Genomic DNA, 13127 nt, shown 5'->3' with positions numbered 1-13127 from the left:
AACATTTTTTTTAATCCACTGGTGGCAGAAAGTTGAACAAATTTGTAATTTACTTATATTAAAAAATCTTAATCCTTCCAGTACTTATCAGCTGTTGTTAAGATCCACAGGAAGTTCTATTCTTTTTGAATTTCCTTTCTGTCTGACCACAGTGCTCTCTGTTGACACCTCTGTCAATTTTAGGAACTGTGCAGAGTAGGAGCAAATCCCCATGGAAAACCTATCCTGCTCCGGACAATTCCTAAAATGGACAGAGGTGTCAGCAAAAAGCACTGTGATCTGGCAGAAAGAAAATTCTAAAAGAAAATAACTTCCTGTGGATCATAACAGCAGCTGATAAGTATTGGAAGGATTAATATTTTTTAATAGAAGTAATTAACAAATCTGTTTAACTTTCTGACACCAGTTGATTAAAAAAACACACACAAATATCCCTTAGCACAAGATCAATAGGTACAAATGTGGTTTGATTTTCTGCAAATTTTTGTAGAAATATGACCTTCACAGAAATTTCTTCAACAAATTGCTTGCGTCACACACAGTGGTACTTCCTTTTTGTTTACCACTCTTTTAAATTTTACTCTTGGCTTTACCTCAAAAAAATAAGCAAAAAATTGCCACAAAAAGCTGTTTGTGAAATTACCTCTTAGGCTAGGTTCAGACTACGGAATTTCCGCCTGCAATTCCGCTTTGAAATTGAAGGCGGAGATTCCGCTTGCTAAAATGTATAGTGTAGTGAATGGGTTTCCGTTCACAAATTCACACTTCGGAATTTGCTAAATGGAATTTGTGCATAATTGTGAAAATTCTGCCATGTGAACATAGTCTGAGGCATAGTTACAGTCTGGAAATTCTGCCATGTGAACATAGTCTGAGGCAGAGTTACAGTCTGGAAATTCTGCAGCAGCAGAGTCCCATTGATTTCAAAGGGATCCTGCTCCCCTGCGCACATGGCAGAATGTTTCCTGCACGGAAATCCTGATTCTGGTGTCCGCAAAAACATAGAACATGTTCATTTTTTGGGTGGAATCCCCAAGGAAATGCATTGCAGTCTATAAGACGGTGCATTTCTGCGTGGTTCTAGCCGCAAAATATCTGCAATATCCTGAGTCTTTTGGACATGTGCGGACATTCCACACATTTTTCGTGAACACAGCCTTATACATATCCTTTCTGCTGGATCCACTTCTGGCTTTGGCTCAAAAAAACTGCATCAAAATTTTTATTTTTTCCAAAAATGCTGTGTGACAACAGCTTTGGTTATAAAATATGACTCCTGTGTCTAGATTTTGCACTGCTGCTCTGTCTTGCATTGTATATCAATACTTTGTAATTTGATAAACAAATGGCTGTAGTGGATTTGTTTCTATTTCCCTGTCAGAAATTGTCGGAAATAAAATAAAATGTGTCAGATATTTTAAAGTTTTTGCTTGGTTTCCTTTAATGAATAAAACAGAATAATTGGCACACTGTATGACATGTCTAAAATGTGTCATAGAGTTTAAATATACAGGACTTGATTGTGCTAAATGTTCCTCTGGGCTGGAAATGTCATACCTTATTTCAAGTTACCTGTTTTACCAACCACATTATAGGATGGAGTGCAAGGAGTTGGTAATATACAGATAATGTTTAGATTAACCCACTCTACATCATGTTACATATCCTGAAAATAAAAGTTAATGTTTATTTATAAATGGGTCTTTTTAACCCCTTAAAGGGGTATTTCGGCTTTAGAAATTTTTTAGCTTTAGACATTTTTTAGATGTCTGATCGCAGGGGGCCCGCTGTTGGGTTTCCGAGCCTGGAGACGCAGCTCGGCACATAAAGCGGGTGCTGCAGGGAGATTGCGGGGGGGTCCCAGCGGTGCCCCCCCCCCTGCGATCAGACATCTTATCCCCTATCCTTTGGATAGGGGATAAGATGCCTGATCATGGGGGCCCCTCCACTGGGGACCCCCGTGATCTTGCATGCAACACCCCGTTACAATCAGTCCCCTGAGCATGTTGTCACAGTTGTCACGCGCCCTCCCATAGGCTTGCATTGAGGGGGCGGAGAATGACGTCACCAGGGGGTGGGGTCGTGACGTCACAATGCTCCGGCCCCGTGATCGCCAGTAATCAGTCATGGAGCAAACATGCTCTGGGGACTGATTGTAACGGGGTGCTGCGTGCAAGATCATGGGGGTCCCCAGCGGCGGGACCCCCACGATCAGGCATCTACCCCTTTGGATAGGGGATAATATGTCTTAGCGCTGTAGTACCCCTTTAAGGACACAGTCTATTTTGGCATCTACAGACCCATACAGACTCTTCTTTTTTGTGTGACCAATTGTACTTTGTAAGGTTACCTTTCATTTAATATTATTTGTGTGGGGAAATTTAAAAGAAAACTACAGTTTTGCAACTTTTCTAGGGTTTAGTTTTTACGCTAGAACTGGCATATTTTCTTTATTGTGTGAGTCAATACCATAAAAATGGTACCCATTGTTTTTTCTTTTTACAAAATTAGTATGGTCAATATTGCCCTATTCTGAGTCCTATAACTCAGCTCCGTTTTCTCATTTTTCAAATAAAACACTAAAAATAAATAAATAAACCTATTTGGTATCGCAGCATGCGTAGTTGTCTGAACTATTAAATTATCCCATACTGATACTGATTGGTGAACAATGCAAATGAAAATGCCAAAATTGCTGATTTTCTATCAGATCACGCCCCAGAAAAAAACATAATAAAAAGTGATAAAAAAGTCACATATAAGCAGAAGTGGTACCATTAAAACTAAAGCTCATGATACAAAAAATACACCCTAACACAGCTCCGTAGGTGAGAAAATAAAGTTACAGACAGGGACGGCCTTAGGGGTGTGCGGCACAGCTCGCACCAAGTATATATCATTTGTATTGCCCGGCGCCAGGGATTTAGCCCTGCGTCTGGCAAGCTGCGCTAAATGCCGGTGTAATGAAAAAAACTGTGCCCTGTAGCAGAATGTGACCCTCCGCACAGGGACACAGTTTTCTGCTTTGCAGGCCGCTCCCTCTCATTTCATTCCCATTACCCTCCCTCAACTGTGTCCCTATGCGGAGGGTCACATTCCGCTTCAGGGTACAGTTTTCTTCATTACACTGGAAGGCTTCACTTACCCCGCCCTCCTCCGCTTCTCCGGTTGGCTGGCCGTCCCGAGTCTGAAGAGGGACGTCGCACATGTGACGTACCTCCACAGACCCGCACAGGACGTCAGTGACGTCACTCGTCAGGCCGCCGCCGGAGAGAAGAGAAGCACAGCACAGGACAGGTAAGGTTGTCTATGTGTATGTGTGGGTGTCTGTCTGTGTGTGTGTGCATGTGTGTTTGTCTGTCTTTCTGTCTGTGTGTGTGTGTGTGTGGTTGCCTGTCTGTGTGTGTGTGTGAGTCGGGGGGGGGATAGGGGAACGACAATGCTACCGAATTTGGGGAACCTGCTACTACCTAATGTGGGGAACCTGCTACTACCTAATGTGGGGCTGATTAAGGGGGCAGGGGACTGGTGAAGGAGGACATGGGACTGATTAAGGGGGCAGGGGAATGATTAAGGCCGGCCCTGGTTACAGAGATCAGAACATGGAATTAAACAAACCTTTTTTTTTTTCATGTTTTCAAATTTTTTTTCACCATAAAACAAAAAAAAATATCCAAGTTGGGTATCATTGGAATCATGCTGACCCATAAAATAAAAGTTAGCAAGTCATATTTACCTGATTGCGAACTCCGAAAAAATTATTGCCATACAAAATTGAGCAATTCCATAATTTTTTTTAAATTATGCCTTACATATATTTTTTTTTCCGGATCTGTAATACATTATATTTTAAACATGAAGTGCGCCAATAAAAAGTACAACTCGTCCCACAAAAAATAAGCCCTAATACAAGTTTGTCATTGGAAAAATAAAAAGGTTATGGAGTTATGGGTCTTGGAATGAGAGGAGTAAAAAAAAAAAATTGGGCCATGAAGGGGTGAAACCAATATGCGTCATTAGGTGCACAAGTACACACAGCATACAGAAGCTAAACCCATTCCATACCTGGTGGCTACAAGCTGTGGTCACAGACTGGGATCTGAGCTAGTTCCAATATTAGTAATGAAAATAAAAGAAACCAGTCTTCAAAGGTACATTGAGAAAAGGAAAAGATGAGAGGAGGTAGGATCCAGATAAAGATAATTTATTGGATGAAATACATAAGATAGAATTAAAATTAAGTGAACCTCCTGTCGCCTTAGCTTCAATATTGGTCAGCAGCATCTAGGCAGTTGGAAGCCCATATCTTAACCAGTGCCAGAATTGCTGTTTCTTGGTCACATAACATTCCAGAAAACCTGGAATAAAAAATGATCAAAAGTCTAGTTCACCAATAAAAACACAGCGCAGACAGAAAAAATAAACATTGTAGGGGTCACATTGAAAATTGGCCTTAGGCTAAGTTTCCACTTGGGTTTTTTTCTTGCCAAAAGTAAAATGGCTGAAAAAAATGCCAACACACTTTGATGCGTTTTTTTCTGACCTTTTTTCTTGCATTTTTACATTTGTGTGCAAACTGCATTTTTGGCCCCATTGGAATTTTTTACAGAATTTTGTTGGGTACCAAAAAGAAAAGAAAAAAAAAAAAAAAGGATGTAGTAGGGATAGAAAAAATTGTATTCAACAAAATGTAAATTTTTTTAGAACAAAATTTTTATAAATTTTCAAACAGGGACAAATTTATATGAGTGGGCAGGGACACATACAAATGTAGCATACAATATTAAAAATGTATAAAGGGGGACATTTTATTGTAAAAATATATTTTTTTAATACATTTTGTGAAACTTTTTTTTATTAATAATGTATTTTAATTATTTGTTTAATAAAGTGTGCATGTTTTTAACTTTTTTTTTTTTTTACTTCATTCTCTTTATTTTACTCATTATTTAGGTACTACTGCTCCCAGCATGAAACAGACTATTCCATGGTGGGAGCTATAGTACCTGTACTTATAGACAGATTGCCCCGGGTGTCACTTCTGACACCCGATGCGATTGTCCTTTATATTGCTTTGATGCGGAGTGGCTTTCTCCTGCCCTCACATCTCTGATCTGAACTGCGGGCCGGCCAGTGATGTGAATAAAAATTCACATCACTGATTCATATTTATCGCTCAGAGCGGTGATTGACCAGATGGTGCAAGCCAATCACAGCTCTGAGCGGCATATATGAATCAGTGCTGTGAATTTCCATTCACATCACTGGCTGGCTGTATACAGCAGAGAGATGTGGAGTGCTGCAAAAAAAAAAAAAAAAAAATTAATTAGCTACAATTTTTTTTCCCATCCCTACTGTATCTTTTTTTTTAATGGTAACCTACGAAATTTTATAAAAGATAGCTAACTCCATCCTTTTTTTGGATCTCTAAAGTCCGAAAAAGAATAAAAACCGCCCACAAAAACACCGAAGTTAAAACCCAAATGGTGTTTTTCTTGGCGTTTCTTCACTCCCATAGACTTCTTTGGAAGAAAAACGCCATGATTTCAATGAAAAAAACGCCATCGTTTTTAACATGCTACGATTTTTTTAAACTGCCAAGGAGCAGGAAAACGAAAAGAGGAATGAAAAAATGCCAAACTGAAAAACATCAAGTGGATATGGCATTTTGCAGTTCCCTATAGACTTAGGGAGTACAGCAGCTAACATCTGGCGACATCGTTTTTTCACAAAAAAAAAAACTGGGTGTTTTTATTGGCATTTGTGCCCCTCCCAAAAAAAAACAAGTGGAAAGTTAGCCTTAGGTTGTAATCACATCATCACGCAATGAGAAGAAGGAATGAGAAGTAGAAGTATATTTATATTATATTTTCTATTTCTTTTAACCCCTTAAGGACTTAGCCCTTTTTCACCTTAACGACTCGTACGTTTTTTGCAATTCTGACCACTGTCAATTTAAACATTAATAACTCTGGAATGCTTTTAGTCATCATTCTGATTCCGAGACAGTTTTTTCGTGACATATTCTACTTTAACCTCTTAAGGACCCAGAGCGTATGGATACGCCCTCACACCCTGGGCCTTAAGGACCCAGGGCGTATCCATACGCCCTGGCATTTTCCGGTCTCTGCCGCGCGCCGGGCAGAGATCGGAACCGGATGATTGCTGAAATCCTTCAGCAGGCATCCAGGGCAAACGCCGAGGGGGGCCCCCATGTCGGCGATCGCCGCAAATCGCAAGGGAAATCGCAAATTTGGGGGGAATCACACATTTTAGTGAAATTTTATTTAATTTTTTTACATATGCAAAAGTCGTGAAACACATGTGGGGTATTAAGGCTCACTTTATTCCTTGTTACGTTCCTCAAGGGGTCTTGTTTCCAAAATGGTATGGCATGTACTCCAAAAACGTACTCTCCAAAATCCCCTTGTCACTCCTTCGGTTTTGAGCCCTCTACTGCGCCCACCGAACACTTTACATAGACATATGAGGTATGTGCTTACTCGAGAGAAATTGGGCTACAAATATAAGTATACATTTTCTCCTTTTACCCCTCGTAAAAATTCAAAAATTGGGTCTACAAGAACATGCGAGTGTAAAAAATGAAGATTGTGAATTTTCTCCTTCACTTTCCTGCTATTCCTGTGAAACACCTAAAGGGTTGAAAGGCTGACCGAATATCATTTTGTATACTTTGGGGGGTGCAGTTTTTAAAATGGGGTCATTTGTGGGGTATTTCTAAGATGAAGACCCTTCAAATCCACTTCAAACCTGAACTGGTCCCTGAAAAATAGTGAGTTTGGAAATTTTGTGAAAAATTGGAAAATTGCTGCTGAACTTTGAAGCCCTCTGGTGTCTTCCAAAAGTAAAAACTTGTCAATTTTATGATGCAAACATAAAGTAGACATATTGTATATGTGAAAAAAAAATTAAAATATTTTGAATATCCATTTTCCTTACAAACAGAGAGCTTCAAAGTTAGAAAAATGCAAAATTTTCAAATTTTTCATAAAATTTTCAAATTTTTGACCAAGAAAGGATGCAAGTTACAAAATTCTTTTAACACTATGTTAAAGTAGAATATGTCACGAAAAAACAATCTCGGAATCAGATTGATAACTAAAAGCATTCCAGAGTTATTAATGTTTAAAGTGACAGTGGTCAGATGTTCAAAAAATGGCCGGGTCCTAAGGTGTAAAATGGCTGGGTCCTTAAGAGGTTAACATAGTGGTAAAATTTAGTGGTAACTTGCATCCTTTCTTGGTGAAAAATCCCAAAATTTGATGAAAAATTAGAAAATTTTGCATTTTTCTAACTTTGAAGCTCTCTGCTTGTAAGTAAAATGGATATTCCAAATATTTTTTTTATTCACATTTCCAATATGTCTACTTTATGTTTGCATAAAATTGACATGTTTTTACTTTTGGAAGACACCAGAGGGCTTCAAAGTTCAGCAACAATTTTTCAATTTTTCACAAAATTTTGAAACTCGCTTTTTTTCATGGACCAGTTCAGGTTTGAAGTGGATTTGAAGGGTCTTCATATTAGAAATACCCCACAAATTACCCCATTATAAAAACTACACCCCCCAAAGTATTCAAAATGACATTCAGTCAGCGCTTTAACCCTTTAGGTGTTTCACAGGAATAGCAGCAAAGTGAAGGAGAAAATTCACAATCTTCATTTTTTACACTCGCATGTTCTTGTAGACCCAATTTTTTAATTTTTACAAAGGGTAAAAGGAGAAAATGTATACTTATATTTGTAGCCCAATTTCTCTCAAGTAAGCACATACCGAAGCGAAGGAGCGACAAGGGGATTTTGGAGAGTACGTTTTTCTGAAATGGTTTTTGGGGGGCATGTTGCATTTAGGAAGTCCCTATGGTGCCAGAACAGCAAAAAAAAAACACATGGAAACTATACCCCTTGAGGAACGTAACAAGGAATAAAGTGAGCCTTAATACCCCACAGGTGTTTCACGACTTTTGCAAACGTAAAAAAATAAATAAAAAAATTTCACAAAAATGTGTTTCCCCCCAAATTTCACATTTTTGCAAGGGTTAATAGCAGAAAATACCCCCCAAAATTTGTAACCCCATCTCTTCTGAGTATGGAGGTACCCCATAAGTTGGCCTGAAGTGCACTACGGGCGAACTACAATGCTCAGAAGAGAAGGAGTCATATTTGGCTTTTTGAGACCAAATTTTGCTCGGGGGGCATGTCGCATTTAGGAAGCCCCTATGGTGCCAGGACAGCAAAAAAAAAAACACATGGCATACCATTTTGGAAACTAGACCCCTCGGTGAACGTTACAAGGGGTTAAGCGAACCTTTATACCCCACAGGTGTTTCACGACTTTTTTACCTAAAATGCTTGTTTTCCCAAAAATTTTACATTTTTAAAAAGGGTAAAAGCAGAAAAATTTGTAATACAATTTCTCCCGAGTACGGCAATACCCCATATGTGACCCTAAACTGTTGCCTTGAAATACGACAGGGCTCCAAAGTGAGAGCGCCATGCCCATTTGAGGCCTAAATAAGGGATTGCATAGGGGTGGACATAGGGGTATTCTACGCCAGTGATTCCCAAACAGGGTGCCTCCAGCTGTTGTAAAACTCCAAGCATGCTTGGACAGTCAACGGCTGTCCAGCAATAGTTGTTTTGCAACAGCTGGAGGCTCCGTTTTGGAAACCGTGGCGTACCAGACGTTTTTCATTTTTATTGAGGAGGGGGGCTGTGTAGGGGTATGTGTATATGTAGTGTTTTTTTACTTTTTATTTTATTTTGTGTTAGTGTAGTGTTTTTAGAGTACAGTCGCACGGGCGGAGGTTCACAGTAGTTTTTCGCTGGCAGTTTGAGCTGCGGCAGAAAATTTGCCGCAGCTTAAACTTGCAGCCGGATACTTACTGTAAACCTCCGCCCATGTGAGTGTACCCTGTACATTCACATTGGGGGGGGGGGGACGACGACATCCAGCTGTTGCAAAACTACAACTCCCAGCATGCGCTGACAGACTGTACATGCTGAGAGTTTTAGTTTTGCAACAGCTGTAGGCACACTGGTTATGTATCACTGAGTTTGTGACCTTACTCAGTGTTTCACAACCAGTGTGCCTCCAGCTGTTGCAAAACTACAACTCCCAGCATATACGGTGCATGCTGGGAGTTGTAGTTTGCAACAGCTGGAGGCACACCGGTCGTGAAACACTGAGTTAGGTAAAAAAAAAAAACTCTGAGTTTCACAACCAGTGTGCCTTCAGCTGTTGCAAAACTACAACTCTCAGCAGTCACCGACATCCAATGGACATGCTGGGAGTTGTAGTTATGCAACCAGAAGATGCACCACTACAACTCCCAGCATGCACTTTAGCTGTTTGTGCAAGCTGGGAGTTGTAGTTATACAACAGCTGAGGGTACACTTTTCCATAGAAAAATGTGCCTCCAGCTGTTGCAAAACTATAAGTCCCAGCATGCCCATTAGGGAATGCTGGGAGTTGTGGTGGTCTGCCTCCTGCTGCTGCATAACTACTGCAAAAAGGGCATGCTGGGAGCTTTTGCTAAGCAACAGCAGGATGCTGTCACTCACCTCCTGCTGCTGCTCCGCTGCAGGTCAGTCCCTCGCCGCGGCCGTCGCTCCTGGGGCCCCGAGCCCAACAGGGACGCTGGGGATCGGGGTCCCCAGCACCCGGGGTCTTCTTCCCGCACCCGCTCACGTCCTCCGGAAGAGGGGCGGAGCGGGTTGCGGGAGTGACATCCGCAGAAGGTGCCCTGATTGGTTGGCCGGTAAACTAGTCGACGAATCAGGGCGATTGTGAGGTGGCACCAGTGCCACCTCACCCCTGCTGGCTATGGCTGTTCGGGGCCATCAGAGACGGCCCCGATCAGCTAGTAATTCCGGGTCACTGGGGACCTGATTGACCCAGAATCGCCGCAGATCGCTGGACTGAATTGTCCAGCGATCTGCGGCCATCGCTGACATGGGGGGCATAATGACCCCCCTGGGCGATATGTCGGGATACCTGCTGAACGATTTCAGCAGGCATCCGGCTCCGGTCCCCAACCGGCTAGCGGTGGGGACCGGAATTCCCACGGGCGTATGGATACGCCCTGTGTCCTTAAGGACTCGGAATGCAGGGCATATCCATACGCCCTGCGTCCTGAAGAGGTTAAATTCACTTCTGGTTTTGGCTCAAAACTGCTGTTTCAATTTTACAAAAAACTGCCATGTGTGTGATGGCAGCCTAAGGCTGGGTTCACATCACGTTTTATACAATACGAGACAGCATACGGCTGGGGGGAGCTAAAACCGGGCACTCCCGTATCCCTGCCGTATGCGGCCCATATGTAATGTATTTCAATGAGCCGACCAGAGTGAAGCGCTGACTCTGGTCGGCTCATTTTTGTCCCGTAGGCGGTTTTCCCACCAGACCTAAAACCGTGGTCCACATGTAGGACGCGGATGTCATTCAAAAAAGACAGAGCCCCTGGGCGGCACCCCTCGTCCTAGTCAAAAAGAAGAATGGCACCATTAGTTTCTGTGTCGACTGCAGGAAACTGAACGATGTCACACATAAGGACACTTATCCCCTTCCAAGAATCGAGGAATCACTCACCGCCATTGGGTCGGCTGCCTACTTCTACACCTTGCACTTAACCAGTGGGTATTGGCAAGTGCCTATGGCTGTGGAAGACTGAGAAAAGACAGCCTTCGTGACCCCCATGGGATTGTTTGAGTTCAAGAGTATGCCGTTCGGGCTGTGCAATGCCCCTGCTACTTTCCAGCGACTGATGGAGTGATGCCTGGTTCAACTTAACTTCAAGAGTGTCCTGCTGTACCTCGATTATGTAATCAAATACTCCAAGTCCTACCAGGAGCACCTTGGTCATCTGTCGGACATCTTCCAAGTGTTGATCAAACATGGATTGAAGATTAAACCGTACAAGTGCCATCTGCTTAAACCTCAGGTACACTACCTAGGTCATGTTGTCAGCGCTGAGGGAGTCCAACCTAATCCTGACAAGGGGGAGATTGTTAAGAACTGGCCTACCCAGCGCACAGTGAAAGATGTCCGGAGCTTCCTGGGATTTGCCGGCTACTACTGCCGCTTCATTCCTCACTTCGCCCAGATTGCAGAACCCCTCACAACTCTCTTATGGGGTACAGCGAAAGAGAACTACAGTGGAAAACTACCCCGTGGAGTGGGCAAAGGAGCAAGGCACAGCATTCCAAGCCCCGAAGCACCTGTTGACAGAACCTCCCATCCTGGCGTATCCAGACTACACTCAACCATTCCGACTGTATACTGATGCCAGCTTTGAGGGTCTGGGAGCTGTCCTGTCCCAAGTCCAAGGAGGGCAAGAGCGAGTGAGCTGCCAATGCCAGCTGTAATCTGCAAGGAGCAGAGAAGAATGATGCCAACTACAGTTCTTTCAAGCTGGAATTCCTTGCCCTCGAATGGGCCGTTACTGAAAATTTTTAGGGGGTATTCCGGGCAAAAACATCTTATCCCCTATACAAAGAATAGGGCATAAGATGTCTGATTGTGGGGGGCCCGCTGCTGGGACCCCCTGCGATCTCCCTGCAGAACATGCATTCAATGCGGAGCTGCGTCTCTAGTTTCGGAAACCTCCGGGTTTCCTGGACTGGGGATGTGACGTCACGCCACACCCCCTTCATTCATGCGAGACTGCCATCATGCCCCCACCCATAGATATGAATGGAGGGGGCGTCGCAGTACGACAAATCTCCAGTCCCGGAAACCCTGAGGTTTCTGAAACTAGAGACGCAGCTCCGCATAGAATGTGGGTGCTGCCGGGAGATCGCGGGGGGTCCCAGCAGCAGGCCCCCATGATCAGACATCTCATCCCCTATCCTTTGGATAGGGGATAAGATGTTTTTGCCCGGAATACCCCTTTAAGGACTACCTAGCTGCCACACCTTTCACTGTCTACACGGACCATAACCCATTGGCTCACCTGAACACCGCCAAACTGGGTGCCATTGAGCAGCATTGGGCCTCAAGGTTGACCAACTGCAACTTCCCCATCAAGTACAGAAGCGACTAGTCGAATGTCAACGCCAATGTACTATGCCGCATGACCCCCGGCAAAGAACCACCTGTCGAAGAAGAGTGGGAAGATGTGGAGATGCCTCCATTCTACCAGAGATTTGTAAGTCAGAATACTGCAACCACCTTTGAAGAGGATGGATCCAGGTCCGAGAAGGTCCAGGAAGACCTATATACCTGGAAGACTCTGCAGGACGAAAGTCGAGTCATGGGGAATCTGTTGGACTACCTTCTGTTGAAAAAGGTTCCAACCCAGCTACACCGGGCCCGGAGCGAGTTGAAGCGTCTGTGGCGACAGAGGAAGCGACTGTTCATACACAAGGGACTGTTGTACCGAGACTCTCTGGATCCGGTTTCAGGTGAACAACTTAATCAGATCCTAGTACCCCAAAGAGATGCGGTGATGGTCCTCAACATCTACCATGATCAGTCGGGACACTTTGGAGTCCACAAGACACAAGCTACTGCTACAATTGTACTGTATTGGGATGCAAAACGACATTGAGAAATGGTGCAGCGAGTGTGCCGTCTGCAACGTCACCAAGAATGGGCGCAAGGACACCAGAGCACTTCTCCATTCCATCCAGAGTGAAAGACCTAACCAGTTGGTCGTGCTAGACCATGTCAAGTTGTCTCCTACCCGATCCGGGTACACTTATGCTCTCACTATGGTGGATCACTACTCCAAGTGGGCTCACAGCCAAAACCACGGCCCAGATGTTCTACTTCCATTGGGTGCAAATCCTGGGGTGTCCGGAGTCTGTCCTGACAGACCAAGGAATGGACTTCGAGGCCCAACTCTTCCAGGAGATGTGTCAATTCCATGCCTGCAAGATGACTGCATATCACCCTCAAGGGAATGGGCTCTGTGAGCACATTAATCAGGTCTTCATCCACATGCTGTGAGCACTGAGCAGCGTTCGTGTCCAAACATGAAGAGTGGTCCCGGTTGTTGCCCAAGTAGTTAGAAATCTATAATGATACAGTCCACTGTTCAACTGGATACATTCCATTCTACCTGATGATAGGTCGACACGGCCAGCTACCAAAGGACCAGACG

Source organism: Hyla sarda, chromosome 2 (genome assembly GCF_029499605.1).
Source record: "Hyla sarda isolate aHylSar1 chromosome 2, aHylSar1.hap1, whole genome shotgun sequence".
In the NCBI taxonomy this organism is placed as follows: domain Eukaryota; kingdom Metazoa; phylum Chordata; class Amphibia; order Anura; family Hylidae; genus Hyla; species Hyla sarda.
This window is presented reverse-complemented; position numbering follows the sequence as displayed.